At 51.5% G+C, this 25386-nt stretch overlaps 46 non-coding genes across 46 annotated transcripts; all 46 read right to left on the bottom strand.

Annotated features, from left to right (window-relative positions):
- Positions 1–371: 371 nt before the first annotated feature.
- On the bottom strand, positions 372–442 carry TRNAG-CCC (transfer RNA glycine (anticodon CCC)). Its single transcript has one exon. It is a non-coding gene; the product is annotated as a tRNA-Gly (tRNA).
- Positions 443–792: 350 nt separating this feature from the next.
- On the bottom strand, positions 793–863 carry TRNAG-GCC (transfer RNA glycine (anticodon GCC)). The gene has a single exon. It is a non-coding gene; the product is annotated as a tRNA-Gly (tRNA).
- A 562-nt stretch (positions 864–1425) lies between these two features.
- On the bottom strand, positions 1426–1496 carry TRNAG-CCC (transfer RNA glycine (anticodon CCC)). Its single transcript has one exon. It is a non-coding gene; the product is annotated as a tRNA-Gly (tRNA).
- Positions 1497–1846: 350 nt separating this feature from the next.
- Positions 1847–1917, bottom strand: TRNAG-GCC (transfer RNA glycine (anticodon GCC)). Its single transcript has one exon. It is a non-coding gene; the product is annotated as a tRNA-Gly (tRNA).
- A 562-nt stretch (positions 1918–2479) lies between these two features.
- On the bottom strand, positions 2480–2550 carry TRNAG-CCC (transfer RNA glycine (anticodon CCC)). Its single transcript has one exon. It is a non-coding gene; the product is annotated as a tRNA-Gly (tRNA).
- A 347-nt stretch (positions 2551–2897) lies between these two features.
- TRNAG-GCC (transfer RNA glycine (anticodon GCC)) lies at positions 2898–2968 on the bottom strand. Its single transcript has one exon. It is a non-coding gene; the product is annotated as a tRNA-Gly (tRNA).
- A 565-nt stretch (positions 2969–3533) lies between these two features.
- TRNAG-CCC (transfer RNA glycine (anticodon CCC)) lies at positions 3534–3604 on the bottom strand. The gene has a single exon. It is a non-coding gene; the product is annotated as a tRNA-Gly (tRNA).
- A 350-nt stretch (positions 3605–3954) lies between these two features.
- TRNAG-GCC (transfer RNA glycine (anticodon GCC)) lies at positions 3955–4025 on the bottom strand. Its single transcript has one exon. It is a non-coding gene; the product is annotated as a tRNA-Gly (tRNA).
- Positions 4026–4587: 562 nt separating this feature from the next.
- Positions 4588–4658, bottom strand: TRNAG-CCC (transfer RNA glycine (anticodon CCC)). Its single transcript has one exon. It is a non-coding gene; the product is annotated as a tRNA-Gly (tRNA).
- A 350-nt stretch (positions 4659–5008) lies between these two features.
- TRNAG-GCC (transfer RNA glycine (anticodon GCC)) lies at positions 5009–5079 on the bottom strand. The gene has a single exon. It is a non-coding gene; the product is annotated as a tRNA-Gly (tRNA).
- A 986-nt stretch (positions 5080–6065) lies between these two features.
- Positions 6066–6136, bottom strand: TRNAG-GCC (transfer RNA glycine (anticodon GCC)). The gene has a single exon. It is a non-coding gene; the product is annotated as a tRNA-Gly (tRNA).
- A 562-nt stretch (positions 6137–6698) lies between these two features.
- Positions 6699–6769, bottom strand: TRNAG-CCC (transfer RNA glycine (anticodon CCC)). Its single transcript has one exon. It is a non-coding gene; the product is annotated as a tRNA-Gly (tRNA).
- Positions 6770–7116: 347 nt separating this feature from the next.
- TRNAG-GCC (transfer RNA glycine (anticodon GCC)) lies at positions 7117–7187 on the bottom strand. Its single transcript has one exon. It is a non-coding gene; the product is annotated as a tRNA-Gly (tRNA).
- A 565-nt stretch (positions 7188–7752) lies between these two features.
- Positions 7753–7823, bottom strand: TRNAG-CCC (transfer RNA glycine (anticodon CCC)). Its single transcript has one exon. It is a non-coding gene; the product is annotated as a tRNA-Gly (tRNA).
- Positions 7824–8173: 350 nt separating this feature from the next.
- Positions 8174–8244, bottom strand: TRNAG-GCC (transfer RNA glycine (anticodon GCC)). Its single transcript has one exon. It is a non-coding gene; the product is annotated as a tRNA-Gly (tRNA).
- A 562-nt stretch (positions 8245–8806) lies between these two features.
- Positions 8807–8877, bottom strand: TRNAG-CCC (transfer RNA glycine (anticodon CCC)). The gene has a single exon. It is a non-coding gene; the product is annotated as a tRNA-Gly (tRNA).
- Positions 8878–9227: 350 nt separating this feature from the next.
- TRNAG-GCC (transfer RNA glycine (anticodon GCC)) lies at positions 9228–9298 on the bottom strand. The gene has a single exon. It is a non-coding gene; the product is annotated as a tRNA-Gly (tRNA).
- Positions 9299–9860: 562 nt separating this feature from the next.
- On the bottom strand, positions 9861–9931 carry TRNAG-CCC (transfer RNA glycine (anticodon CCC)). The gene has a single exon. It is a non-coding gene; the product is annotated as a tRNA-Gly (tRNA).
- A 350-nt stretch (positions 9932–10281) lies between these two features.
- TRNAG-GCC (transfer RNA glycine (anticodon GCC)) lies at positions 10282–10352 on the bottom strand. The gene has a single exon. It is a non-coding gene; the product is annotated as a tRNA-Gly (tRNA).
- Positions 10353–10917: 565 nt separating this feature from the next.
- Positions 10918–10988, bottom strand: TRNAG-CCC (transfer RNA glycine (anticodon CCC)). The gene has a single exon. It is a non-coding gene; the product is annotated as a tRNA-Gly (tRNA).
- Positions 10989–11338: 350 nt separating this feature from the next.
- Positions 11339–11409, bottom strand: TRNAG-GCC (transfer RNA glycine (anticodon GCC)). Its single transcript has one exon. It is a non-coding gene; the product is annotated as a tRNA-Gly (tRNA).
- Positions 11410–11971: 562 nt separating this feature from the next.
- TRNAG-CCC (transfer RNA glycine (anticodon CCC)) lies at positions 11972–12042 on the bottom strand. Its single transcript has one exon. It is a non-coding gene; the product is annotated as a tRNA-Gly (tRNA).
- Positions 12043–12392: 350 nt separating this feature from the next.
- Positions 12393–12463, bottom strand: TRNAG-GCC (transfer RNA glycine (anticodon GCC)). Its single transcript has one exon. It is a non-coding gene; the product is annotated as a tRNA-Gly (tRNA).
- A 562-nt stretch (positions 12464–13025) lies between these two features.
- TRNAG-CCC (transfer RNA glycine (anticodon CCC)) lies at positions 13026–13096 on the bottom strand. The gene has a single exon. It is a non-coding gene; the product is annotated as a tRNA-Gly (tRNA).
- Positions 13097–13446: 350 nt separating this feature from the next.
- On the bottom strand, positions 13447–13517 carry TRNAG-GCC (transfer RNA glycine (anticodon GCC)). The gene has a single exon. It is a non-coding gene; the product is annotated as a tRNA-Gly (tRNA).
- A 555-nt stretch (positions 13518–14072) lies between these two features.
- On the bottom strand, positions 14073–14143 carry TRNAG-CCC (transfer RNA glycine (anticodon CCC)). Its single transcript has one exon. It is a non-coding gene; the product is annotated as a tRNA-Gly (tRNA).
- Positions 14144–14493: 350 nt separating this feature from the next.
- TRNAG-GCC (transfer RNA glycine (anticodon GCC)) lies at positions 14494–14564 on the bottom strand. The gene has a single exon. It is a non-coding gene; the product is annotated as a tRNA-Gly (tRNA).
- A 562-nt stretch (positions 14565–15126) lies between these two features.
- Positions 15127–15197, bottom strand: TRNAG-CCC (transfer RNA glycine (anticodon CCC)). The gene has a single exon. It is a non-coding gene; the product is annotated as a tRNA-Gly (tRNA).
- Positions 15198–15547: 350 nt separating this feature from the next.
- TRNAG-GCC (transfer RNA glycine (anticodon GCC)) lies at positions 15548–15618 on the bottom strand. Its single transcript has one exon. It is a non-coding gene; the product is annotated as a tRNA-Gly (tRNA).
- Positions 15619–16180: 562 nt separating this feature from the next.
- Positions 16181–16251, bottom strand: TRNAG-CCC (transfer RNA glycine (anticodon CCC)). Its single transcript has one exon. It is a non-coding gene; the product is annotated as a tRNA-Gly (tRNA).
- Positions 16252–16598: 347 nt separating this feature from the next.
- Positions 16599–16669, bottom strand: TRNAG-GCC (transfer RNA glycine (anticodon GCC)). The gene has a single exon. It is a non-coding gene; the product is annotated as a tRNA-Gly (tRNA).
- A 565-nt stretch (positions 16670–17234) lies between these two features.
- On the bottom strand, positions 17235–17305 carry TRNAG-CCC (transfer RNA glycine (anticodon CCC)). Its single transcript has one exon. It is a non-coding gene; the product is annotated as a tRNA-Gly (tRNA).
- A 350-nt stretch (positions 17306–17655) lies between these two features.
- TRNAG-GCC (transfer RNA glycine (anticodon GCC)) lies at positions 17656–17726 on the bottom strand. Its single transcript has one exon. It is a non-coding gene; the product is annotated as a tRNA-Gly (tRNA).
- A 562-nt stretch (positions 17727–18288) lies between these two features.
- On the bottom strand, positions 18289–18359 carry TRNAG-CCC (transfer RNA glycine (anticodon CCC)). Its single transcript has one exon. It is a non-coding gene; the product is annotated as a tRNA-Gly (tRNA).
- Positions 18360–18709: 350 nt separating this feature from the next.
- On the bottom strand, positions 18710–18780 carry TRNAG-GCC (transfer RNA glycine (anticodon GCC)). Its single transcript has one exon. It is a non-coding gene; the product is annotated as a tRNA-Gly (tRNA).
- Positions 18781–19766: 986 nt separating this feature from the next.
- Positions 19767–19837, bottom strand: TRNAG-GCC (transfer RNA glycine (anticodon GCC)). The gene has a single exon. It is a non-coding gene; the product is annotated as a tRNA-Gly (tRNA).
- Positions 19838–20399: 562 nt separating this feature from the next.
- Positions 20400–20470, bottom strand: TRNAG-CCC (transfer RNA glycine (anticodon CCC)). Its single transcript has one exon. It is a non-coding gene; the product is annotated as a tRNA-Gly (tRNA).
- A 350-nt stretch (positions 20471–20820) lies between these two features.
- TRNAG-GCC (transfer RNA glycine (anticodon GCC)) lies at positions 20821–20891 on the bottom strand. Its single transcript has one exon. It is a non-coding gene; the product is annotated as a tRNA-Gly (tRNA).
- Positions 20892–21456: 565 nt separating this feature from the next.
- Positions 21457–21527, bottom strand: TRNAG-CCC (transfer RNA glycine (anticodon CCC)). The gene has a single exon. It is a non-coding gene; the product is annotated as a tRNA-Gly (tRNA).
- Positions 21528–21877: 350 nt separating this feature from the next.
- Positions 21878–21948, bottom strand: TRNAG-GCC (transfer RNA glycine (anticodon GCC)). Its single transcript has one exon. It is a non-coding gene; the product is annotated as a tRNA-Gly (tRNA).
- A 565-nt stretch (positions 21949–22513) lies between these two features.
- Positions 22514–22584, bottom strand: TRNAG-CCC (transfer RNA glycine (anticodon CCC)). The gene has a single exon. It is a non-coding gene; the product is annotated as a tRNA-Gly (tRNA).
- A 350-nt stretch (positions 22585–22934) lies between these two features.
- TRNAG-GCC (transfer RNA glycine (anticodon GCC)) lies at positions 22935–23005 on the bottom strand. The gene has a single exon. It is a non-coding gene; the product is annotated as a tRNA-Gly (tRNA).
- A 562-nt stretch (positions 23006–23567) lies between these two features.
- On the bottom strand, positions 23568–23638 carry TRNAG-CCC (transfer RNA glycine (anticodon CCC)). Its single transcript has one exon. It is a non-coding gene; the product is annotated as a tRNA-Gly (tRNA).
- A 350-nt stretch (positions 23639–23988) lies between these two features.
- On the bottom strand, positions 23989–24059 carry TRNAG-GCC (transfer RNA glycine (anticodon GCC)). The gene has a single exon. It is a non-coding gene; the product is annotated as a tRNA-Gly (tRNA).
- A 565-nt stretch (positions 24060–24624) lies between these two features.
- On the bottom strand, positions 24625–24695 carry TRNAG-CCC (transfer RNA glycine (anticodon CCC)). The gene has a single exon. It is a non-coding gene; the product is annotated as a tRNA-Gly (tRNA).
- Positions 24696–25045: 350 nt separating this feature from the next.
- Positions 25046–25116, bottom strand: TRNAG-GCC (transfer RNA glycine (anticodon GCC)). The gene has a single exon. It is a non-coding gene; the product is annotated as a tRNA-Gly (tRNA).
- Positions 25117–25386: the final 270 nt, after the last annotated feature.

The raw sequence follows: 25386 nt of genomic DNA, 5'->3' as shown, positions 1-25386 counted from the left end.
GTGGACAGAGGCAAGCACACTGGTAGATGAGGGTGGCCTTTGTATGGGTCGCTACTCTGAGTGCAGTTCCCTGAGCACCGTGCCTCAGGAAAGCCAGACTTCTACCGCAGGACTCAGGGGATATCTTTGCAGCCACACGAGGCTGACACCCTTTCAATCTGGGCTTCTGGGGTCTTCTGGGAATTATTTGCATAATAGAAGGTTTCCCGCCTTAAGTTGAAACTGCAGTTCCATCTTCTGCTAAAAGAGGGCAGCAGATTGCTTTCTTTGCGCAGAAAACAGACAAGCAATGCAATCATCTTATCTACCGTTTCCATTTTTCTTTTCCCATGCCTTTTAAAATATCAAGAGACACGTCTACAAAAGTGCCATGCATTGGCCGGGAATCGAACCCGGGCCTCCCGCTTGGGAAGCGAGAATTCTACCACTGAACTACCAATGCTTGACAAGCAGCATTACTGCGGTAGAGCGCTTGATTTAACACACCTGCCAGTTCCATGCGAATGGTCACTCGTAAACTCTTGACTTCTGCTGAAAGCCTCATTGAAGGCCTTTGCAGACGTGTGAGACTGGCACCTACTCGGGCTGGGCCTCTATGAGCGTTTTGCATAATCTGAGATTGCCCTGCTTCCAGTCAAGGCGCAGCGGCCCCTTCTACTAAAAGGGATCAGCAGAGTGATCGCTAGTAGCAGAAATAAGGCAAGCAAGGCAATCAAGGCTTGTTTTTTTGTTCGGTCTCTTCCTTTTCACGATGCTTCAAAGTCAACGAAAGGTACATGTGCAAAACGCTCATGCATTGGCCGGGAATCGAACCCGGGCCTCCCGCGTGGCAGGCGAGAATTCTACCACTGAACCACCAATGCCTTACATGCTGCACACTGGCGCTACAGTGCTCTGGACCATTGCAGCCCAGAGCAGCTGATTTAACAGAGCACTGCAGTGGCATGAGGATGGCGCCAGCTCCGGTGGGTGAATGGGAGCTGCGCTGCCCTGGCAGTCCTTCTCACTCACTTGGCCACGAACGGCCACGAACGGCCAGGTTCTATAGACAGGAAAAGTGGACAGAGGCAAGCACACTGGTAGATGAGGGTGGCCTTTGTATGGGTCGCTACTCTGAGTGCAGTTCCCTGAGCACCGTGCCTCAGGAAAGCCAGACTTCTACCGCAGGACTCAGGGGATATCTTTGCAGCCACACGAGGCTGACACCCTTTCAATCTGGGCTTCTGGGGTCTTCTGGGAATTATTTGCATAATAGGTTTCCCGCCTTAAGTTGAAACTGCCGTTCCATCTTCTGCTAAAAGAGGGCAGCAGAGTGCTTTCTTTGCGCAGAAAACAGACAAGCAATGCAATCATCTTATCTACCGTTTCCATTTTTCTTTTCCCATGCCTTTTAAAATATCAAGAGACACGTCTACAAAAGTGCCATGCATTGGCCGGGAATCGAACCCGGGCCTCCCGCTTGGGAAGCGAGAATTCTACCACTGAACTACCAATGCCTGACAAGCAGCATTACTGCGGTAGAGCACTTGATTTAACACACCTGCCAGTTCCATGCGAATGGTCACTCGTAAACTCTTGACTTCTGCTGAAAGCCTCATTGAAGGCCTTTGCAGACGTGTGAGACTGGCACCTACTAGGGCTGGGCCTCTATGAGCTGTTTGCATAATCTGAGATTGCCCTGCTTCCAGTCAAGGCGCAGCGGCCCCTTCTACTAAAAGGGATCAGCAGAGTGATCGCTAGTAGCAGAAATAAGGCAAGCAAGGCAATCAAGGCTTGTTTTTTTGTTCTGTCTCTTCCTTTTCACGATGCTTCAAAGTCAACGAAAGGTACATGTGCAAAACGCTCATGCATTGGCCGGGAATCGAACCCGGGCCTCCCGCGTGGCAGGCGAGAATTCTACCACTGAACCACCAATGCCTTACATGCTGCACACTGGCGCTACAGTGCTCTGGACCATTGCAGCCCAGAGCAGCTGATTTAACAGAGCACTGCAGTGACATGAGGATGGCGCCAGCTCCGGTGGGTGAATGGGAGCTGCGCTGCCCTGGCAGTCCTTCTCACTCACTTGGCCACGAACGGCCACGAACGGCCAGATTCTATAGACAGGAAAAGTGGACAGAGGCAAGCACACTGGTAGATGAGGGTGGCCTTTGTATGGGTCGCTACTCTGAGTGCAGTTCCCTGAGCACCGTGCCTCAGGAAAGCCAGACTTCTACCGCAGGACTCAGGGGATATCTTTGCAGCCACACGAGGCTGACACCCTTTCAATCTGGGCTTCTGGGGTCTTCTGGGAATTATTTGCATAATAGGTTTCCCGCCTTAAGTTGAAACTGCCGTTCCATCTTCTGCTAAAAGAGGGCAGCAGAGTGCTTTCTTTGCGCAGAAAACAGACAAGCAATGCAATCATCTTATCTACCGTTTCCATTTTTCTTTTCCCATGCCTTTTAAAATATCAAGAGACACGTCTACAAAAGTGCCATGCATTGGCCGGGAATCGAACCCGGGCCTCCCGCTTGGGAAGCGAGAATTCTACCACTGAACTACCAATGCCTGACAAGCAGCATTACTGCGGTAGAGCGCTTGATTTAACACACCTGCCAGTTCCATGCGAATGGTCACTCGTAAACTCTTGACTTCTGCTGAAAGCCTCATTGAAGGCCTTTGCAGACGTGTGAGACTGGCACCTACTCGGGCTGGGCCTCTATGAGCTGTTTGCATAATCTGAGATTGCCCTGCTTCCCAAGGCGCAGCGGCCCCTTCTACTAAAAGGGATCAGCAGAGTGATCGCTAGTAGCAGAAATAAGGCAAGCAAGGCAATCAAGGCTTGTTTTTTTGTTCGGTCTCTTCCTTTTCACGATGCTTCAAAGTCAACGAAAGGTACATGTGCAAAACGCTCATGCATTGGCCGGGAATCGAACCCGGGCCTCCCGCGTGGCAGGCGAGAATTCTACCACTGAACCACCAATGCCTTACATGCTGCACACTGGCGCTACAGTGCTCTGGACCATTGCAGCCCAGAGCAGCTGATTTAACAGAGCACTGCAGTGACATGAGGATGGCGCCAGCTCCGGTGGGTGAATGGGAGCTGCGCTGCCCTGGCAGTCCTTCTCACTCACTTGGCCACGAACGGCCACGAACGGCCAGGTTCTATAGACAGGAAAAGTGGACAGAGGCAAGCACACTGGTAGATGAGGGTGGCCTTTGTATGGGTCGCTACTCTGAGTGCAGTTCCCTGAGCACCGTGCCTCAGGAAAGCCAGACTTCTACCGCAGGACTCAGGGGATATCTTTGCAGCCACACGAGGCTGACACCCTTTCAATCTGGGCTTCTGGGGTCTTCTGGGAATTATTTGCATAATAGAAGGTTTCCCGCCTTAAGTTGAAACTGCAGTTCCATCTTCTGCTAAAAGAGGGCAGCAGATTGCTTTCTTTGCGCAGAAAACAGACAAGCAATGCAATCATCTTATCTACCGTTTCCATTTTTCTTTTCCCATGCCTTTTAAAATATCAAGAGACACGTCTACAAAAGTGCCATGCATTGGCCGGGAATCGAACCCGGGCCTCCCGCTTGGGAAGCGAGAATTCTACCACTGAACTACCAATGCTTGACAAGCAGCATTACTGCGGTAGAGCGCTTGATTTAACACACCTGCCAGTTCCATGCGAATGGTCACTCGTAAACTCTTGACTTCTGCTGAAAGCCTCATTGAAGGCCTTTGCAGACGTGTGAGACTGGCACCTACTCGGGCTGGGCCTCTATGAGCGTTTTGCATAATCTGAGATTGCCCTGCTTCCAGTCAAGGCGCAGCGGCCCCTTCTACTAAAAGGGATCAGCAGAGTGATCGCTAGTAGCAGAAATAAGGCAAGCAAGGCAATCAAGGCTTGTTTTTTTGTTCGGTCTCTTCCTTTTCACGATGCTTCAAAGTCAACGAAAGGTACATGTGCAAAACGCTCATGCATTGGCCGGGAATCGAACCCGGGCCTCCCGCGTGGCAGGCGAGAATTCTACCACTGAACCACCAATGCCTTACATGCTGCACACTGGCGCTACAGTGCTCTGGACCATTGCAGCCCAGAGCAGCTGATTTAACAGAGCACTGCAGTGGCATGAGGATGGCGCCAGCTCCGGTGGGTGAATGGGAGCTGCGCTGCCCTGGCAGTCCTTCTCACTCACTTGGCCACGAACGGCCACGAACGGCCAGGTTCTATAGACAGGAAAAGTGGACAGAGGCAAGCACACTGGTAGATGAGGGTGGCCTTTGTATGGGTCGCTACTCTGAGTGCAGTTCCCTGAGCACCGTGCCTCAGGAAAGCCAGACTTCTACCGCAGGACTCAGGGGATATCTTTGCAGCCACACGAGGCTGACACCCTTTCAATCTGGGCTTCTGGGGTCTTCTGGGAATTATTTGCATAATAGGTTTCCCGCCTTAAGTTGAAACTGCCGTTCCATCTTCTGCTAAAAGAGGGCAGCAGAGTGCTTTCTTTGCGCAGAAAACAGACAAGCAATGCAATCATCTTATCTACCGTTTCCATTTTTCTTTTCCCATGCCTTTTAAAATATCAAGAGACACGTCTACAAAAGTGCCATGCATTGGCCGGGAATCGAACCCGGGCCTCCCGCTTGGGAAGCGAGAATTCTACCACTGAACTACCAATGCCTGACAAGCAGCATTACTGCGGTAGAGCACTTGATTTAACACACCTGCCAGTTCCATGCGAATGGTCACTCGTAAACTCTTGACTTCTGCTGAAAGCCTCATTGAAGGCCTTTGCAGACGTGTGAGACTGGCACCTACTCGGGCTGGGCCTCTATGAGCTGTTTGCATAATCTGAGATTGCCCTGCTTCCAGTCAAGGCGCAGCGGCCCCTTCTACTAAAAGGGATCAGCAGAGTGATCGCTAGTAGCAGAAATAAGGCAAGCAAGGCAATCAAGGCTTGTTTTTTTGTTCGGTCTCTTCCTTTTCACGATGCTTCAAAGTCAACGAAAGGTACATGTGCAAAACGCTCATGCATTGGCCGGGAATCGAACCCGGGCCTCCCGCGTGGCAGGCGAGAATTCTACCACTGAACCACCAATGCCTTACATGCTGCACACTGGCGCTACAGTGCTCTGGACCATTGCAGCCCAGAGCAGCTGATTTAACAGAGCACTGCAGTGACATGAGGATGGCGCCAGCTCCGGTGGGTGAATGGGAGCTGCGCTGCCCTGGCAGTCCTTCTCACTCCCTTGGCCACGAACGGCCACGAACGGCCAGGTTCTATAGACAGGAAAAGTGGACAGAGGCAAGCACACTGGTAGATGAGGGTGGCCTTTGTATGGGTCGCTACTCTGAGTGCAGTTCCCTGAGCACCGTGCCTCAGGAAAGCCAGACTTCTACTGCAGGACTCAGGGGATATCTTTGCAGCCACACGAGGCTGACACCCTTTCAATCTGGGCTTCTGGGGTCTTCTGGGAATTATTTGCATAATAGAAGGTTTCCCGCCTTAAGTTGAAACTGCAGTTCCATCTTCTGCTAAAAGAGGGCAGCAGATTGCTTTCTTTGCGCAGAAAACAGACAAGCAATGCAATCATCTTATCTACCGTTTCCATTTTTCTTTTCCCATGCCTTTTAAAATATCAAGAGACACGTCTACAAAAGTGCCATGCATTGGCCGGGAATCGAACACAGGCCTCCCGCTTGGGAAGCGAGAATTCTACCACTGAACTACCAATGCTTGACAAGCAGCATTACTGCGGTAGAGCGCTTGATTTAACACACCTGCCAGTTCCATGCGAATGGTCACTCGTAAACTCTTGACTTCTGCTGAAAGCCTCATTGAAGGCCTTTGCAGACGTGTGAGACTGGCACCTACTCGGGCTGGGCCTCTATGAGCGTTTTGCATAATCTGAGATTGCCCTGCTTCCAGTCAAGGCGCAGCGGCCCCTTCTACTAAAAGGGATCAGCAGAGTGATCGCTAGTAGCAGAAATAAGGCAAGCAAGGCAATCAAGGCTTGTTTTTTTGTTCGGTCTCTTCCTTTTCACGATGCTTCAAAGTCAACGAAAGGTACATGTGCAAAACGCTCATGCATTGGCCGGGAATCGAACCCGGGCCTCCCGCGTGGCAGGCGAGAATTCTACCACTGAACCACCAATGCCTTACATGCTGCACACTGGCGCTACAGTGCTCTGGACCATTGCAGCCCAGAGCAGCTGATTTAACAGAGCACTGCAGTGACATGAGGATGGCGCCAGCTCCGGTGGGTGAATGGGAGCTGCGCTGCCCTGGCAGTCCTTCTCACTCACTTGGCCACGAACGGCCACGAACGGCCAGATTCTATAGACAGGAAAAGTGGACAGAGGCAAGCACACTGGTAGATGAGGGTGGCCTTTGTATGGGTCGCTACTCTGAGTGCAGTTCCCTGAGCACCGTGCCTCAGGAAAGCCAGACTTCTACCGCAGGACTCAGGGTATATCTTTGCAGCCACACGAGGCTGACACCCTTTCAATCTGGGCTTCTGGGGTCTTCTGGGAATTATTTGCATAATAGGTTTCCCGCCTTAAGTTGAAACTGCCGTTCCATCTTCTGCTAAAAGAGGGCAGCAGAGTGCTTTCTTTGCGCAGAAAACAGACAAGCAATGCAATCATCTTATCTACCGTTTCCATTTTTCTTTTCCCATGCCTTTTAAAATATCAAGAGACACGTCTACAAAAGTGCCATGCATTGGCCGGGAATCGAACCCGGGCCTCCCGCTTGGGAAGCGAGAATTCTACCACTGAACTACCAATGCCTGACAAGCAGCATTACTGCGGTAGAGCGCTTGATTTAACACACCTGCCAGTTCCATGCGAATGGTCACTCGTAAACTCTTGACTTCTGCTGAAAGCCTCATTGAAGGCCTTTGCAGACGTGTGAGACTGGCACCTACTCGGGCTGGGCCTCTATGAGCTGTTTGCATAATCTGAGATTGCCCTGCTTCCCAAGGCGCAGCGGCCCCTTCTACTAAAAGGGATCAGCAGAGTGATCGCTAGTAGCAGAAATAAGGCAAGCAAGGCAATCAAGGCTTGTTTTTTTGTTCGGTCTCTTCCTTTTCACGATGCTTCAAAGTCAACGAAAGGTACATGTGCAAAACGCTCATGCATTGGCCGGGAATCGAACCCGGGCCTCCCGCGTGGCAGGCGAGAATTCTACCACTGAACCACCAATGCCTTACATGCTGCACACTGGCGCTACAGTGCTCTGGACCATTGCAGCCCAGAGCAGCTGATTTAACAGAGCACTGCAGTGACATGAGGATGGCGCCAGCTCCGGTGGGTGAATGGGAGCTGCGCTGCCCTGGCAGTCCTTCTCACTCACTTGGCCACGAACGGCCACGAACGGCCAGGTTCTATAGACAGGAAAAGTGGACAGAGGCAAGCACACTGGTAGATGAGGGTGGCCTTTGTATGGGTCGCTACTCTGAGTGCAGTTCCCTGAGCACCGTGCCTCAGGAAAGCCAGACTTCTACCGCAGGACTCAGGGGATATCTTTGCAGCCACACGAGGCTGACACCCTTTCAATCTGGGCTTCTGGGGTCTTCTGGGAATTATTTGCATAATAGAAGGTTTCCCGCCTTAAGTTGAAACTGCAGTTCCATCTTCTGCTAAAAGAGGGCAGCAGATTGCTTTCTTTGCGCAGAAAACAGACAAGCAATGCAATCATCTTATCTACCGTTTCCATTTTTCTTTTCCCATGCCTTTTAAAATATCAAGAGACACGTCTACAAAAGTGCCATGCATTGGCCGGGAATCGAACCCGGGCCTCCCGCTTGGGAAGCGAGAATTCTACCACTGAACTACCAATGCTTGACAAGCAGCATTACTGCGGTAGAGCGCTTGATTTAACACACCTGCCAGTTCCATGCGAATGGTCACTCGTAAACTCTTGACTTCTGCTGAAAGCCTCATTGAAGGCCTTTGCAGACGTGTGAGACTGGCACCTACTCGGGCTGGGCCTCTATGAGCGTTTTGCATAATCTGAGATTGCCCTGCTTCCAGTCAAGGCGCAGCGGCCCCTTCTACTAAAAGGGATCAGCAGAGTGATCGCTAGTAGCAGAAATAAGGCAAGCAAGGCAATCAAGGCTTGTTTTTTTGTTCGGTCTCTTCCTTTTCACGATGCTTCAAAGTCAACGAAAGGTACATGTGCAAAACGCTCATGCATTGGCCGGGAATCGAACCCGGGCCTCCCGCGTGGCAGGCGAGAATTCTACCACTGAACCACCAATGCCTTACATGCTGCACACTGGCGCTACAGTGCTCTGGACCATTGCAGCCCAGAGCAGCTGATTTAACAGAGCACTGCAGTGGCATGAGGATGGCGCCAGCTCCGGTGGGTGAATGGGAGCTGCGCTGCCCTGGCAGTCCTTCTCACTCACTTGGCCACGAACGGCCACGAACGGCCAGGTTCTATAGACAGGAAAAGTGGACAGAGGCAAGCACACTGGTAGATGAGGGTGGCCTTTGTATGGGTCGCTACTCTGAGTGCAGTTCCCTGAGCACCGTGCCTCAGGAAAGCCAGACTTCTACCGCAGGACTCAGGGGATATCTTTGCAGCCACACGAGGCTGACACCCTTTCAATCTGGGCTTCTGGGGTCTTCTGGGAATTATTTGCATAATAGGTTTCCCGCCTTAAGTTGAAACTGCCGTTCCATCTTCTGCTAAAAGAGGGCAGCAGAGTGCTTTCTTTGCGCAGAAAACAGACAAGCAATGCAATCATCTTATCTACCGTTTCCATTTTTCTTTTCCCATGCCTTTTAAAATATCAAGAGACACGTCTACAAAAGTGCCATGCATTGGCCGGGAATCGAACCCGGGCCTCCCGCTTGGGAAGCGAGAATTCTACCACTGAACTACCAATGCCTGACAAGCAGCATTACTGCGGTAGAGCACTTGATTTAACACACCTGCCAGTTCCATGCGAATGGTCACTCGTAAACTCTTGACTTCTGCTGAAAGCCTCATTGAAGGCCTTTGCAGACGTGTGAGACTGGCACCTACTCGGGCTGGGCCTCTATGAGCTGTTTGCATAATCTGAGATTGCCCTGCTTCCAGTCAAGGCGCAGCGGCCCCTTCTACTAAAAGGGATCAGCAGAGTGATCGCTAGTAGCAGAAATAAGGCAAGCAAGGCAATCAAGGCTTGTTTTTTTGTTCTGTCTCTTCCTTTTCACGATGCTTCAAAGTCAACGAAAGGTACATGTGCAAAACGCTCATGCATTGGCCGGGAATCGAACCCGGGCCTCCCGCGTGGCAGGCGAGAATTCTACCACTGAACCACCAATGCCTTACATGCTGCACACTGGCGCTACAGTGCTCTGGACCATTGCAGCCCAGAGCAGCTGATTTAACAGAGCACTGCAGTGACATGAGGATGGCGCCAGCTCCGGTGGGTGAATGGGAGCTGCGCTGCCCTGGCAGTCCTTCTCACTCACTTGGCCACGAACGGCCACGAACGGCCAGGTTCTATAGACAGGAAAAGTGGACAGAGGCAAGCACACTGGTAGATGAGGGTGGCCTTTGTATGGGTCGCTACTCTGAGTGCAGTTCCCTGAGCACCGTGCCTCAGGAAAGCCAGACTTCTACCGCAGGACTCAGGGGATATCTTTGCAGCCACACGAGGCTGACACCCTTTCAATCTGGGCTTCTGGGGTCTTCTGGGAATTATTTGCATAATAGGTTTCCCGCCTTAAGTTGAAACTGCCGTTCCATCTTCTGCTAAAAGAGGGCAGCAGAGTGCTTTCTTTGCGCAGAAAACAGACAAGCAATGCAATCATCTTATCTACCGTTTCCATTTTTCTTTTCCCATGCCTTTTAAAATATCAAGAGACACGTCTACAAAAGTGCCATGCATTGGCCGGGAATCGAACCCGGGCCTCCCGCTTGGGAAGCGAGAATTCTACCACTGAACTACCAATGCCTGACAAGCAGCATTACTGCGGTAGAGCGCTTGATTTAACACACCTGCCAGTTCCATGCGAATGGTCACTCGTAAACTCTTGACTTCTGCTGAAAGCCTCATTGAAGGCCTTTGCAGACGTGTGAGACTGGCACCTACTCGGGCTGGGCCTCTATGAGCTGTTTGCATAATCTGAGATTGCCCTGCTTCCAGTCAAGGCGCAGCGGCCCCTTCTACTAAAAGGGATCAGCAGAGTGATCGCTAGTAGCAGAAATAAGGCAAGCAAGGCAATCAAGGCTTGTTTTTTTGTTCGGTCTCTTCCTTTTCACGATGCTTCAAAGTCAACGAAAGGTACATGTGCAAAACGCTCATGCATTGGCCGGGAATCGAACCCGGGCCTCCCGCGTGGCAGGCGAGAATTCTACCACTGAACCACCAATGCCTTACATGCTGCACACTGGCGCTACAGTGCTCTGGACCATTGCAGCCCAGAGCAGCTGATTTAACAGAGCACTGCAGTGACATGAGGATGGCGCCAGCTCCGGTGGGTGAATGGGAGCTGCGCTGCCCTGGCAGTCCTTCTCACTCACTTGGCCACGAACGGCCACGAACGGCCAGGTTCTATAGACAGGAAAAGTGGACAGAGGCAAGCACACTGGTAGATGAGGGTGGCCTTTGTATGGGTCGCTACTCTGAGTGCAGTTCCCTGAGCACCGTGCCTCAGGAAAGCCAGACTTCTACCGCAGGACTCAGGGGATATCTTTGCAGCCACACGAGGCTGACACCCTTTCAATCTGGGCTTCTGGGGTCTTCTGGGAATTATTTGCATAATAGAAGGTTTCCCGCCTTAAGTTGAAACTGCAGTTCCATCTTCTGCTAAAAGAGGGCAGCAGATTGCTTTCTTTGCGCAGAAAACAGACAAGCAATGCAATCATCTTATCTACCGTTTCCATTTTTCTTTTCCCATGCCTTTTAAAATATCAAGAGACACGTCTACAAAAGTGCCATGCATTGGCCGGGAATCGAACCCAGGCCTCCCGCTTGGGAAGCGAGAATTCTACCACTGAACTACCAATGCTTGACAAGCAGCATTACTGCGGTAGAGCGCTTGATTTAACACACCTGCCAGTTCCATGCGAATGGTCACTCGTAAACTCTTGACTTCTGCTGAAAGCCTCATTGAAGGCCTTTGCAGACGTGTGAGACTGGCACCTACTCGGGCTGGGCCTCTATGAGCGTTTTGCATAATCTGAGATTGCCCTGCTTCCAGTCAAGGCGCAGCGGCCCCTTCTACTAAAAGGGATCAGCAGAGTGATCGCTAGTAGCAGAAATAAGGCAAGCAAGGCAATCAAGGCTTGTTTTTTTGTTCGGTCTCTTCCTTTTCACGATGCTTCAAAGTCAACGAAAGGTACATGTGCAAAACACTCATGCATTGGCCGGGAATCGAACCCGGGCCTCCCGCGTGGCAGGCGAGAATTCTACCACTGAACCACCAATGCCTTACATGCTGCACACTGGCGCTACAGTGCTCTGGACCATTGCAGCCCAGAGCAGCTGATTTAACAGAGCACTGCAGTGACATGAGGATGGCGCCAGCTCCGGTGGGTGAATGGGAGCTGCGCTGCCCTGGCAGTCCTTCTCACTCACTTGGCCACGAACGGCCACGAACGGCCAGGTTCTATAGACAGGAAAAGTGGACAGAGGCAAGCACACTGGTAGATGAGGGTGGCCTTTGTATGGGTCGCTACTCTGAGTGCAGTTCCCTGAGCACCGTGCCTCAGGAAAGCCAGACTTCTACCGCAGGACTCAGGGGATATCTTTGCAGCCACACGAGGCTGACACCCTTTCAATCTGGGCTTCTGGGGTCTTCTGGGAATTATTTGCATAATAGGTTTCCCGCCTTAAGTTGAAACTGCCGTTCCATCTTCTGCTAAAAGAGGGCAGCAGAGTGCTTTCTTTGCGCAGAAAACAGACAAGCAATGCAATCATCTTATCTACCGTTTCCATTTTTCTTTTCCCATGCCTTTTAAAATATCAAGAGACACGTCTACAAAAGTGCCATGCATTGGCCGGGAATCGAACCCGGGCCTCCCGCTTGGGAAGCGAGAATTCTACCACTGAACTACCAATGCCTGACAAGCAGCATTACTGCGGTAGAGCACTTGATTTAACACACCTGCCAGTTCCATGCGAATGGTCACTCGTAAACTCTTGACTTCTGCTGAAAGCCTCATTGAAGGCCTTTGCAGACGTGTGAGACTGGCACCTACTCGGGCTGGGCCTCTATGAGCTGTTTGCATAATCTGAGATTGCCCTGCTTCCAGTCAAGGCGCAGCGGCCCCTTCTACTAAAAGGGATCAGCAGAGTGATCGCTAGTAGCAGAAATAAGGCAAGCAAGGCAATCAAGGCTTGTTTTTTTGTTCTGTCTCTTCCTTTTCACGATGCTTCAAAGTCAACGAAAGGTACATGTGCAAAACGCTCATGCATTGGCCGGGAATCGAACCCGGGCCTCCCGCGTGGCAGGCGAGAATTCTACCACTGAACCACCAATGCCTTACATGCTGCACACTGGCGCTACAGTGCTCTGGACCATTGCAGCCCAGAGCAGCTGATTTAACAGAGCACTGCAGTGACATGAGGATGGCGCCAGCTCCGGTGGGTGAATGGGAGCTGCGCTGCCCTGGCAGTCCTTCTCACTCACTTGGCCACGAACGGCCACGAACGGCCAGGTTCTATAGACAGGAAAAGTGGACAGAGGCAAGCACACTGGTAGATGAGGGTGGCCTTTGTATGGGTCGCTACTCTGAGTGCAGTTCCCTGAGCACCGTGCCTCAGGAAAGCCAGACTTCTACCGCAGGACTCAGGGGATATCTTTGCAGCCACACGAGGCTGACACCCTTTCAATCTGGGCTTCTGGGGTCTTCTGGGAATTATTTGCATAATAGGTTTCCCGCCTTAAGTTGAAACTGCCGTTCCATCTTCTGCTAAAAGAGGGCAGCAGAGTGCTTTCTTTGCGCAGAAAACAGACAAGCAATGCAATCATCTTATCTACCGTTTCCATTTTTCTTTTCCCATGCCTTTTAAAATATCAAGAGACACGTCTACAAAAGTGCCATGCATTGGCCGGGAATCGAACCCGGGCCTCCCGCTTGGGAAGCGAGAATTCTACCACTGAACTACCAATGCCTGACAAGCAGCATTACTGCGGTAGAGCGCTTGATTTAACACACCTGCCAGTTCCATGCGAATGGTCACTCGTAAACTCTTGACTTCTGCTGAAAGCCTCATTGAAGGCCTTTGCAGACGTGTGAGACTGGCACCTACTCGGGCTGGGCCTCTATGAGCTGTTTGCATAATCTGAGATTGCCCTGCTTCCAGTCAAGGCGCAGCGGCCCCTTCTACTAAAAGGGATCAGCAGAGTGATCGCTAGTAGCAGAAATAAGGCAAGCAAGGCAATCAAGGCTTGTTTTTTTGTTCGGTCTCTTCCTTTTCACGATGCTTCAAAGTCAACGAAAGGTACATGTGCAAAACGCTCATGCATTGGCCGGGAATCGAACCCGGGCCTCCCGCGTGGCAGGCGAGAATTCTACCACTGAACCACCAATGCCTTACATGCTGCACACTGGCGCTACAGTGCTCTGGACCATTGCAGCCCAGAGCAGCTGATTTAACAGAGCACTGCAGTGACATGAGGATGGCGCCAGCTCCGGTGGGTGAATGGGAGCTGCGCTGCCCTGGCAGTCCTTCTCACTCACTTGGCCACGAACGGCCAGGTTCTATAGACAGGAAAAGTGGACAGAGGCAAGCACACTGGTAGATGAGGGTGGCCTTTGTATGGGTCGCTACTCTGAGTGCAGTTCCCTGAGCACCGTGCCTCAGGAAAGCCAGACTTCTACCGCAGGACTCAGGGGATATCTTTGCAGCCACACGAGGCTGACACCCTTTCAATCTGGGCTTCTGGGGTCTTCTGGGAATTATTTGCATAATAGAAGGTTTCCCGCCTTAAGTTGAAACTGCAGTTCCATCTTCTGCTAAAAGAGGGCAGCAGATTGCTTTCTTTGCGCAGAAAACAGACAAGCAATGCAATCATCTTATCTACCGTTTCCATTTTTCTTTTCCCATGCCTTTTAAAATATCAAGAGACACGTCTACAAAAGTGCCATGCATTGGCCGGGAATCGAACCCGGGCCTCCCGCTTGGGAAGCGAGAATTCTACCACTGAACTACCAATGCTTGACAAGCAGCATTACTGCGGTAGAGCGCTTGATTTAACACACCTGCCAGTTCCATGCGAATGGTCACTCGTAAACTCTTGACTTCTGCTGAAAGCCTCATTGAAGGCCTTTGCAGACGTGTGAGACTGGCACCTACTCGGGCTGGGCCTCTATGAGCGTTTTGCATAATCTGAGATTGCCCTGCTTCCAGTCAAGGCGCAGCGGCCCCTTCTACTAAAAGGGATCAGCAGAGTGATCGCTAGTAGCAGAAATAAGGCAAGCAAGGCAATCAAGGCTTGTTTTTTTGTTCGGTCTCTTCCTTTTCACGATGCTTCAAAGTCAACGAAAGGTACATGTGCAAAACGCTCATGCATTGGCCGGGAATCGAACCCGGGCCTCCCGCGTGGCAGGCGAGAATTCTACCACTGAACCACCAATGCCTTACATGCTGCACACTGGCGCTACAGTGCTCTGGACCATTGCAGCCCAGAGCAGCTGATTTAACAGAGCACTGCAGTGGCATGAGGATGGCGCCAGCTCCGGTGGGTGAATGGGAGCTGCGCTGCCCTGGCAGTCCTTCTCACTCACTTGGCCACGAACGGCCACGAACGGCCAGGTTCTATAGACAGGAAAAGTGGACAGAGGCAAGCACACTGGTAGATGAGGGTGGCCTTTGTATGGGTCGCTACTCTGAGTGCAGTTCCCTGAGCACCGTGCCTCAGGAAAGCCAGACTTCTACCGCAGGACTCAGGGGATATCTTTGCAGCCACACGAGGCTGACACCCTTTCAATCTGGGCTTCTGGGGTCTTCTGGGAATTATTTGCATAATAGGTTTCCCGCCTTAAGTTGAAACTGCCGTTCCATCTTCTGCTAAAAGAGGGCAGCAGAGTGCTTTCTTTGCGCAGAAAACAGACAAGCAATGCAATCATCTTATCTACCGTTTCCATTTTTCTTTTCCCATGCCTTTTAAAATATCAAGAGACACGTCTACAAAAGTGCCATGCATTGGCCGGGAATCGAACCCGGGCCTCCCGCTTGGGAAGCGAGAATTCTACCACTGAACTACCAATGCCTGACAAGCAGCATTACTGCGGTAGAGCACTTGATTTAACACACCTGCCAGTTCCATGCGAATGGTCACTCGTAAACTCTTGACTTCTGCTGAAAGCCTCATTGAAGGCCTTTGCAGACGTGTGAGACTGGCACCTACTAGGGCTGGGCCTCTATGAGCTGTTTGCATAATCTGAGATTGCCCTGCTTCCAGTCAAGGCGCAGCGGCCCCTTCTACTAAAAGGGATCAGCAGAGTGATCGCTAGTAGCAGAAATAAGGCAAGCAAGGCAATCAAGGCTTGTTTTTTTGTTCTGTCTCTTCCTTTTCACGATGCTTCAAAGTCAACGAAAGGTACATGTGCAAAACGCTCATGCATTGGCCGGGAATCGAACCCGGGCCTCCCGCGTGGCAGGCGAGAATTCTACCACTGAACCACCAATGCCTTACATGCTGCACACTGGCGCTACAGTGCTCTGGACCATTGCAGCCCAGAGCAGCTGATTTAACAGAGCACTGCAGTGACATGAGGATGGCGCCAGCTCCGGTGGGTGAATGGGAGCTGCGCTGCCCTGGCAGTCCTTCTCACTCACTTGGCCACGAACGGCCACGAACGGCCAGATTCTATAGACAGGAAAAGTGGACAGAGGCAAGCACACTGGTAGATGAGGGTGGCCTTTGTATGGGTCGCTACTCTGAGTGCAGTTCCCTGAGCACCGTGCCTCAGGAAAGCCAGACTTCTACCGCAGGACTCAGGGGATATCTTTGCAGCCACACGAGGCTGACACCCTTTCAATCTGGGCTTCTGGGGTCTTCTGGGAATTATTTGCATAATAGGTTTCCCGCCTTAAGTTGAAACTGCCGTTCCATCTTCTGCTAAAAGAGGGCAGCAGAGTGCTTTCTTTGCGCAGAAAACAGACAAGCAATGCAATCATCTTATCTACCGTTTCCATTTTTCTTTTCCCATGCCTTTTAAAATATCAAGAGACACGTCTACAAAAGTGCCATGCATTGGCCGGGAATCGAACCCGGGCCTCCCGCTTGGGAAGCGAGAATTCTACCACTGAACTACCAATGCCTGACAAGCAGCATTACTGCGGTAGAGCGCTTGATTTAACACACCTGCCAGTTCCATGCGAATGGTCACTCGTAAACTCTTGACTTCTGCTGAAAGCCTCATTGAAGGCCTTTGCAGACGTGTGAGACTGGCACCTACTCGGGCTGGGCCTCTATGAGCTGTTTGCATAATCTGAGATTGCCCTGCTTCCCAAGGCGCAGCGGCCCCTTCTACTAAAAGGGATCAGCAGAGTGATCGCTAGTAGCAGAAATAAGGCAAGCAAGGCAATCAAGGCTTGTTTTTTTGTTCGGTCTCTTCCTTTTCACGATGCTTCAAAGTCAACGAAAGGTACATGTGCAAAACGCTCATGCATTGGCCGGGAATCGAACCCGGGCCTCCCGCGTGGCAGGCGAGAATTCTACCACTGAACCACCAATGCCTTACATGCTGCACACTGGCGCTACAGTGCTCTGGACCATTGCAGCCCAGAGCAGCTGATTTAACAGAGCACTGCAGTGACATGAGGATGGCGCCAGCTCCGGTGGGTGAATGGGAGCTGCGCTGCCCTGGCAGTCCTTCTCACTCACTTGGCCACGAACGGCCACGAACGGCCAGGTTCTATAGACAGGAAAAGTGGACAGAGGCAAGCACACTGGTAGATGAGGGTGGCCTTTGTATGGGTCGCTACTCTGAGTGCAGTTCCCTGAGCACCGTGCCTCAGGAAAGCCAGACTTCTACCGCAGGACTCAGGGGATATCTTTGCAGCCACACGAGGCTGACACCCTTTCAATCTGGGCTTCTGGGGTCTTCTGGGAATTATTTGCATAATAGAAGGTTTCCCGCCTTAAGTTGAAACTGCAGTTCCATCTTCTGCTAAAAGAGGGCAGCAGATTGCTTTCTTTGCGCAGAAAACAGACAAGCAATGCAATCATCTTATCTACCGTTTCCATTTTTCTTTTCCCATGCCTTTTAAAATATCAAGAGACACGTCTACAAAAGTGCCATGCATTGGCCGGGAATCGAACCCGGGCCTCCCGCTTGGGAAGCGAGAATTCTACCACTGAACTACCAATGCTTGACAAGCAGCATTACTGCGGTAGAGCGCTTGATTTAACACACCTGCCAGTTCCATGCGAATGGTCACTCGTAAACTCTTGACTTCTGCTGAAAGCCTCATTGAAGGCCTTTGCAGACGTGTGAGACTGGCACCTACTCGGGCTGGGCCTCTATGAGCGTTTTGCATAATCTGAGATTGCCCTGCTTCCAGTCAAGGCGCAGCGGCCCCTTCTACTAAAAGGGATCAGCAGAGTGATCGCTAGTAGCAGAAATAAGGCAAGCAAGGCAATCAAGGCTTGTTTTTTTGTTCGGTCTCTTCCTTTTCACGATGCTTCAAAGTCAACGAAAGGTACATGTGCAAAACGCTCATGCATTGGCCGGGAATCGAACCCGGGCCTCCCGCGTGGCAGGCGAGAATTCTACCACTGAACCACCAATGCCTTACATGCTGCACACTGGCGCTACAGTGCTCTGGACCATTGCAGCCCAGAGCAGCTGATTTAACAGAGCACTGCAGTGGCATGAGGATGGCGCCAGCTCCGGTGGGTGAATGGGAGCTGCGCTGCCCTGGCAGTCCTTCTCACTCACTTGGCCACGAACGGCCACGAACGGCCAGGTTCTATAGACAGGAAAAGTGGACAGAGGCAAGCACACTGGTAGATGAGGGTGGCCTTTGTATGGGTCGCTACTCTGAGTGCAGTTCCCTGAGCACCGTGCCTCAGGAAAGCCAGACTTCTACCGCAGGACTCAGGGGATATCTTTGCAGCCACACGAGGCTGACACCCTTTCAATCTGGGCTTCTGGGGTCTTCTGGGAATTATTTGCATAATAGGTTTCCCGCCTTAAGTTGAAACTGCCGTTCCATCTTCTGCTAAAAGAGGGCAGCAGAGTGCTTTCTTTGCGCAGAAAACAGACAAGCAATGCAATCATCTTATCTACCGTTTCCATTTTTCTTTTCCCATGCCTTTTAAAATATCAAGAGACACGTCTACAAAAGTGCCATGCATTGGCCGGGAATCGAACCCGGGCCTCCCGCTTGGGAAGCGAGAATTCTACCACTGAACTACCAATGCCTGACAAGCAGCATTACTGCGGTAGAGCACTTGATTTAACACACCTGCCAGTTCCATGCGAATGGTCACTCGTAAACTCTTGACTTCTGCTGAAAGCCTCATTGAAGGCCTTTGCAGACGTGTGAGACTGGCACCTACTCGGGCTGGGCCTCTATGAGCTGTTTGCATAATCTGAGATTGCCCTGCTTCCAGTCAAGGCGCAGCGGCCCCTTCTACTAAAAGGGATCAGCAGAGTGATCGCTAGTAGCAGAAATAAGGCAAGCAAGGCAATCAAGGCTTGTTTTTTTGTTCGGTCTCTTCCTTTTCACGATGCTTCAAAGTCAACGAAAGGTACATGTGCAAAACGCTCATGCATTGGCCGGGAATCGAACCCGGGCCTCCCGCGTGGCAGGCGAGAATTCTACCACTGAACCACCAATGCCTTACATGCTGCACACTGGCGCTACAGTGCTCTGGACCATTGCAGCCCAGAGCAGCTGATTTAACAGAGCACTGCAGTGACATGAGGATGGCGCCAGCTCCGGTGGGTGAATGGGAGCTGCGCTGCCCTGGCAGTCCTTCTCACTCCCTTGGCCACGAACGGCCACGAACGGCCAGGTTCTATAGACAGGAAAAGTGGACAGAGGCAAGCACACTGGTAGATGAGGGTGGCCTTTGTATGGGTCGCTACTCTGAGTGCAGTTCCCTGAGCACCGTGCCTCAGGAAAGCCAGACTTCTACTGCAGGACTCAGGGGATATCTTTGCAGCCACACGAGGCTGACACCCTTTCAATCTGGGCTTCTGGGGTCTTCTGGGAATTATTTGCATAATAGAAGGTTTCCCGCCTTAAGTTGAAACTGCAGTTCCATCTTCTGCTAAAAGAGGGCAGCAGATTGCTTTCTTTGCGCAGAAAACAGACAAGCAATGCAATCATCTTATCTACCGTTTCCATTTTTCTTTTCCCATGCCTTTTAAAATATCAAGAGACACGTCTACAAAAGTGCCATGCATTGGCCGGGAATCGAACACAGGCCTCCCGCTTGGGAAGCGAGAATTCTACCACTGAACTACCAATGCTTGACAAGCAGCATTACTGCGGTAGAGCGCTTGATTTAACACACCTGCCAGTTCCATGCGAATGGTCACTCGTAAACTCTTGACTTCTGCTGAAAGCCTCATTGAAGGCCTTTGCAGACGTGTGAGACTGGCACCTACTCGGGCTGGGCCTCTATGAGCGTTTTGCATAATCTGAGATTGCCCTGCTTCCAGTCAAGGCGCAGCGGCCCCTTCTACTAAAAGGGATCAGCAGAGTGATCGCTAGTAGCAGAAATAAGGCAAGCAAGGCAATCAAGGCTTGTTTTTTTGTTCGGTCTCTTCCTTTTCACGATGCTTCAAAGTCAACGAAAGGTACATGTGCAAAACGCTCATGCATTGGCCGGGAATCGAACCCGGGCCTCCCGCGTGGCAGGCGAGAATTCTACCACTGAACCACCAATGCCTTACATGCTGCACACTGGCGCTACAGTGCTCTGGACCATTGCAGCCCAGAGCAGCTGATTTAACAGAGCACTGCAGTGACATGAGGATGGCGCCAGCTCCGGTGGGTGAATGGGAGCTGCGCTGCCCTGGCAGTCCTTCTCACTCACTTGGCCACGAACGGCCACGAACGGCCAGGTTCTATAGACAGGAAAAGTGGACAGAGGCAAGCACACTGGTAGATGAGGGTGGCCTTTGTATGGGTCGCTACTCTGAGTGCAGTTCCCTGAGCACCGTGCCTCAGGAAAGCCAGACTTCTACCGCAGGACTCAGGGGATATCTTTGCAGCCACACGAGGCTGACACCCTTTCAATCTGGGCTTCTGGGGTCTTCTGGGAATTATTTGCATAATAGGTTTCCCGCCTTAAGTTGAAACTGCCGTTCCATCTTCTGCTAAAAGAGGGCAGCAGAGTGCTTTCTTTGCGCAGAAAACAGACAAGCAATGCAATCATCTTATCTACCGTTTCCATTTTTCTTTTCCCATGCCTTTTAAAATATCAAGAGACACGTCTACAAAAGTGCCATGCATTGGCCGGGAATCGAACCCGGGCCTCCCGCTTGGGAAGCGAGAATTCTACCACTGAACTACCAATGCCTGACAAGCAGCATTACTGCGGTAGAGCACTTGATTTAACACACCTGCCAGTTCCATGCGAATGGTCACTCGTAAACTCTTGACTTCTGCTGAAAGCCTCATTGAAGGCCTTTGCAGACGTGTGAGACTGGCACCTACTCGGGCTGGGCCTCTATGAGCTGTTTGCATAATCTGAGATTGCCCTGCTTCCAGTCAAGGCGCAGCGGCCCCTTCTACTAAAAGGGATCAGCAGAGTGATCGCTAGTAGCAGAAATAAGGCAAGCAAGGCAATCAAGGCTTGTTTTTTTGTTCGGTCTCTTCCTTTTCACGATGCTTCAAAGTCAACGAAAGGTACATGTGCAAAACGCTCATGCATTGGCCGGGAATCGAACCCGGGCCTCCCGCGTGGCAGGCGAGAATTCTACCACTGAACCACCAATGCCTTACATGCTGCACACTGGCGCTACAGTGCTCTGGACCATTGCAGCCCAGAGCAGCTGATTTAACAAAGCACTGCAGTGACATGAGGATGGCGCCAGCTCCGGTGGGTGAATGGGAGCTGCGCTGCCCTGGCAGTCCTTCTCACTCCCTTGGCCACGAACGGCCACGAACGGCCAGGTTCTATAGACAGGAAAAGTGGACAGAGGCAAGCACACTGGTAGATGAGGGTGGCCTTTGTATGGGTCGCTACTCTGAGTGCAGTTCCCTGAGCACCGTGCCTCAGGAAAGCCAGACTTCTACTGCAGGACTCAGGGGATATCTTTGCAGCCACACGAGGCTGACACCCTTTCAATCTGGGCTTCTGGGGTCTTCTGGGAATTATTTGCATAATAGAAGGTTTCCCGCCTTAAGTTGAAACTGCAGTTCCATCTTCTGCTAAAAGAGGGCAGCAGATTGCTTTCTTTGCGCAGAAAACAGACAAGCAATGCAATCATCTTATCTACCGTTTCCATTTTTCTTTTCCCATGCCTTTTAAAATATCAAGAGACACGTCTACAAAAGTGCCATGCATTGGCCGGGAATCGAACCCGGGCCTCCCGCTTGGGAAGCGAGAATTCTACCACTGAACTACCAATGCTTGACAAGCAGCATTACTGCGGTAGAGCGCTTGATTTAACACACCTGCCAGTTCCATGCGAATGGTCACTCGTAAACTCTTGACTTCTGCTGAAAGCCTCATTGAAGGCCTTTGCAGACGTGTGAGACTGGCACCTACTCGGGCTGGGCCTCTATGAGCGTTTTGCATAATCTGAGATTGCCCTGCTTCCAGTCAAGGCGCAGCGGCCCCTTCTACTAAAAGGGATCAGCAGAGTGATCGCTAGTAGCAGAAATAAGGCAAGCAAGGCAATCAAGGCTTGTTTTTTTGTTCGGTCTCTTCCTTTTCACGATGCTTCAAAGTCAACGAAAGGTACATGTGCAAAACGCTCATGCATTGGCCGGGAATCGAACCCGGGCCTCCCGCGTGGCAGGCGAGAATTCTACCACTGAACCACCAATGCCTTACATGCTGCACACTGGCGCTACAGTGCTCTGGACCATTGCAGCCCAGAGCAGCTGATTTAACAGAGCACTGCAGTGACATGAGGATGGCGCCAGCTCCGGTGGGTGAATGGGAGCTGCGCTGCCCTGGCAGTCCTTCTCACTCACTTGGCCACGAACGGCCACGAACGGCCAGGTTCTATAGACAGGAAAAGTGGACAGAGGCAAGCACACTGGTAGATGAGGGTGGCCTTTGTATGGGTCGCTACTCTGAGTGCAGTTCCCTGAGCACCGTGCCTCAGGAAAGCCAGACTTCTACCGCAGGACTCAGGGGATATCTTTGCAGCCACACGAGGCTGACACCCTTTCAATCTGGGCTTCTGGGGTCTTCTGGGAATTATTTGCATAATAGAAGGTTTCCCGCCTTAAGTTGAAACTGCAGTTCCATCTTCTGCTAAAAGAGGGCAGCAGATTGCTTTCTTTGCGCAGAAAACAGACAAGCAATGCAATCATCTTATCTACCGTTTCCATTTTTCTTTTCCCATGCCTTTTAAAATATCAAGAGACACGTCTACAAAAGTGCCATGCATTGGCCGGGAATCGAACCCGGGCCTCCCGCTTGGGAAGCGAGAATTCTACCACTGAACTACCAATGCTTGACAAGCAGCATTACTGCGGTAGAGCGCTTGATTTAACACACCTGCCAGTTCCATGCGAATGGTCACTCGTAAACTCTTGACTTCTGCTGAAAGCCTCATTGAAGGCCTTTGCAGACGTGTGAGACTGGCACCTACTCGGGCTGGGCCTCTATGAGCGTTTTGCATAATCTGAGATTGCCCTGCTTCCAGTCAAGGCGCAGCGGCCCCTTCTACTAAAAGGGATCAGCAGAGTGATCGCTAGTAGCAGAAATAAGGCAAGCAAGGCAATCAAGGCTTGTTTTTTTGTTCGGTCTCTTCCTTTTCACGATGCTTCAAAGTCAACGAAAGGTACATGTGCAAAACGCTCATGCATTGGCCGGGAATCGAACCCGGGCCTCCCGCGTGGCAGGCGAGAATTCTACCACTGAACCACCAATGCCTTACATGCTGCACACTGGCGCTACAGTGCTCTGGACCATTGCAGCCCAGAGCAGCTGATTTAACAGAGCACTGCAGTGGCATGAGGATGGCGCCAGCTCCGGTGGGTGAATGGGAGCTGCGCTGCCCTGGCAGTCCTTCTCACTCACTTGGCCACGAACGGCCACGAACGGCCAGGTTCTATAGACAGGAAAAGTGGACAGAGGCAAGCACACTGGTAGATGAGGGTGGCCTTTGTATGGGTCGCTACTCTGAGTGCAGTTCCCTGAGCACCGTGCCTCAGGAAAGCCAGACTTCTACCGCAGGACTCAGGGGATATCTTTGCAGCCACACGAGGCTGACACCCTTTCAATCTGGGCTTCTGGGGTCTTCTGGGAATTATTTGCATAATAGGTTTCCCGCCTTAAGTTGAAACTGCCGTTCCATCTTCTGCTAAAAGAGGGCAGCAGAGTGCTTTCTTTGCGCAGAAAACAGACAAGCAATGCAATCATCTTATCTACCGTTTCCATTTTTCTTTTCCCATGCCTTTTAAAATATCAAGAGACACGTCTACAAAAGTGCCATGCATTGGCCGGGAATCGAACCCGGGCCTCCCGCTTGGGAAGCGAGAATTCTACCACTGAACTACCAATGCCTGACAAGCAGCATTACTGCGGTAGAGCGCTTGATTTAACACACCTGCCAGTTCCATGCGAATGGTCACTCGTAAACTCTTGACTTCTGCTGAAAGCCTCATTGAAGGCCTTTGCAGACGTGTGAGACTGGCACCTACTCGGGCTGGGCCTCTATGAGCTGTTTGCATAATCTGAGATTGCCCTGCTTCCAGTCAAGGCGCAGCGGCCCCTTCTACTAAAAGGGATCAGCAGAGTGATCGCTAGTAGCAGAAATAAGGCAAGCAAGGCAATCAAGGCTTGTTTTTTTGTTCGGTCTCTTCCTTTTCACGATGCTTCAAAGTCAACGAAAGGTACATGTGCAAAACGCTCATGCATTGGCCGGGAATCGAACCCGGGCCTCCCGCGTGGCAGGCGAGAATTCTACCACTGAACCACCAATGCCTTACATGCTGCACACTGGCGCTACAGTGCTCTGGACCATTGCAGCCCAGAGCAGCTGATTTAACAGAGCACTGCAGTGACATGAGGATGGCGCCAGCTCCGGTGGGTGAATGGGAGCTGCGCTGCCCTGGCAGTCCTTCTCACTCACTTGGCCACGAACGGCCACGAACGGCCAGGTTCTATAGACAGGAAAAGTGGACAGAGGCAAGCACACTGGTAGATGAGGGTGGCCTTTGTATGGGTCGCTACTCTGAGTGCAGTTCCCTGAGCACCGTGCCTCAGGAAAGCCAGACTTCTACCGCAGGACTCAGGGGATATCTTTGCAGCCACACGAGGCTGACACCCTTTCAATCTGGGCTTCTGGGGTCTTCTGGGAATTATTTGCATAATAGAAGGTTTCCCGCCTTAAGTTGAAACTGCAGTTCCATCTTCTGCTAAAAGAGGGCAGCAGATTGCTTTCTTTGCGCAGAAAACAGACAAGCAATGCAATCATCTTATCTATCGTTTCCATTTTTCTTTTCCCATGCCTTTTAAAATATCAAGAGACACGTCTACAAAAGTGCCATGCATTGGCCGGGAATCGAACCCAGGCCTCCCGCTTGGGAAGCGAGAATTCTACCACTGAACTACCAATGCTTGACAAGCAGCATTACTGCGGTAGAGCGCTTGATTTAACACACCTGCCAGTTCCATGCGAATGGTCACTCGTAAACTCTTGACTTCTGCTGAAAGCCTCATTGAAGGCCTTTGCAGACGTGTGAGACTGGCACCTACTCGGGCTGGGCCTCTATGAGCGTTTTGCATAATCTGAGATTGCCCTGCTTCCAGTCAAGGCGCAGCGGCCCCTTCTACTAAAAGGGATCAGCAGAGTGATCGCTAGTAGCAGAAATAAGGCAAGCAAGGCAATCAAGGCTTGTTTTTTTGTTCGGTCTCTTCCTTTTCACGATGCTTCAAAGTCAACGAAAGGTACATGTGCAAAACACTCATGCATTGGCCGGGAATCGAACCCGGGCCTCCCGCGTGGCAGGCGAGAATTCTACCACTGAACCACCAATGCCTTACATGCTGCACACTGGCGCTACAGTGCTCTGGACCATTGCAGCCCAGAGCAGCTGATTTAACAGAGCACTGCAGTGACATGAGGATGGCGCCAGCTCCGGTGGGTGAATGGGAGCTGCGCTGCCCTGGCAGTCCTTCTCACTCACTTGGCCACGAACGGCCACGAACGGCCAGGTTCTATAGACAGGAAAAGTGGACAGAGGCAAGCACACTGGTAGATGAGGGTGGCCTTTGTATGGGTCGCTACTCTGAGTGCAGTTCCCTGAGC

The sequence above is a fragment of the Ambystoma mexicanum genome, unplaced genomic scaffold (assembly GCF_040938575.1).
Source record: "Ambystoma mexicanum isolate Mex_15411 unplaced genomic scaffold, UKY_AmexF1_1 Mex_scaf52, whole genome shotgun sequence".
Classification (NCBI taxonomy): domain Eukaryota; kingdom Metazoa; phylum Chordata; class Amphibia; order Caudata; family Ambystomatidae; genus Ambystoma; species Ambystoma mexicanum.
The sequence above is the reverse complement of the archived record's forward strand: the minus strand, read 5'-3'. Positions and strand labels throughout refer to the sequence as shown.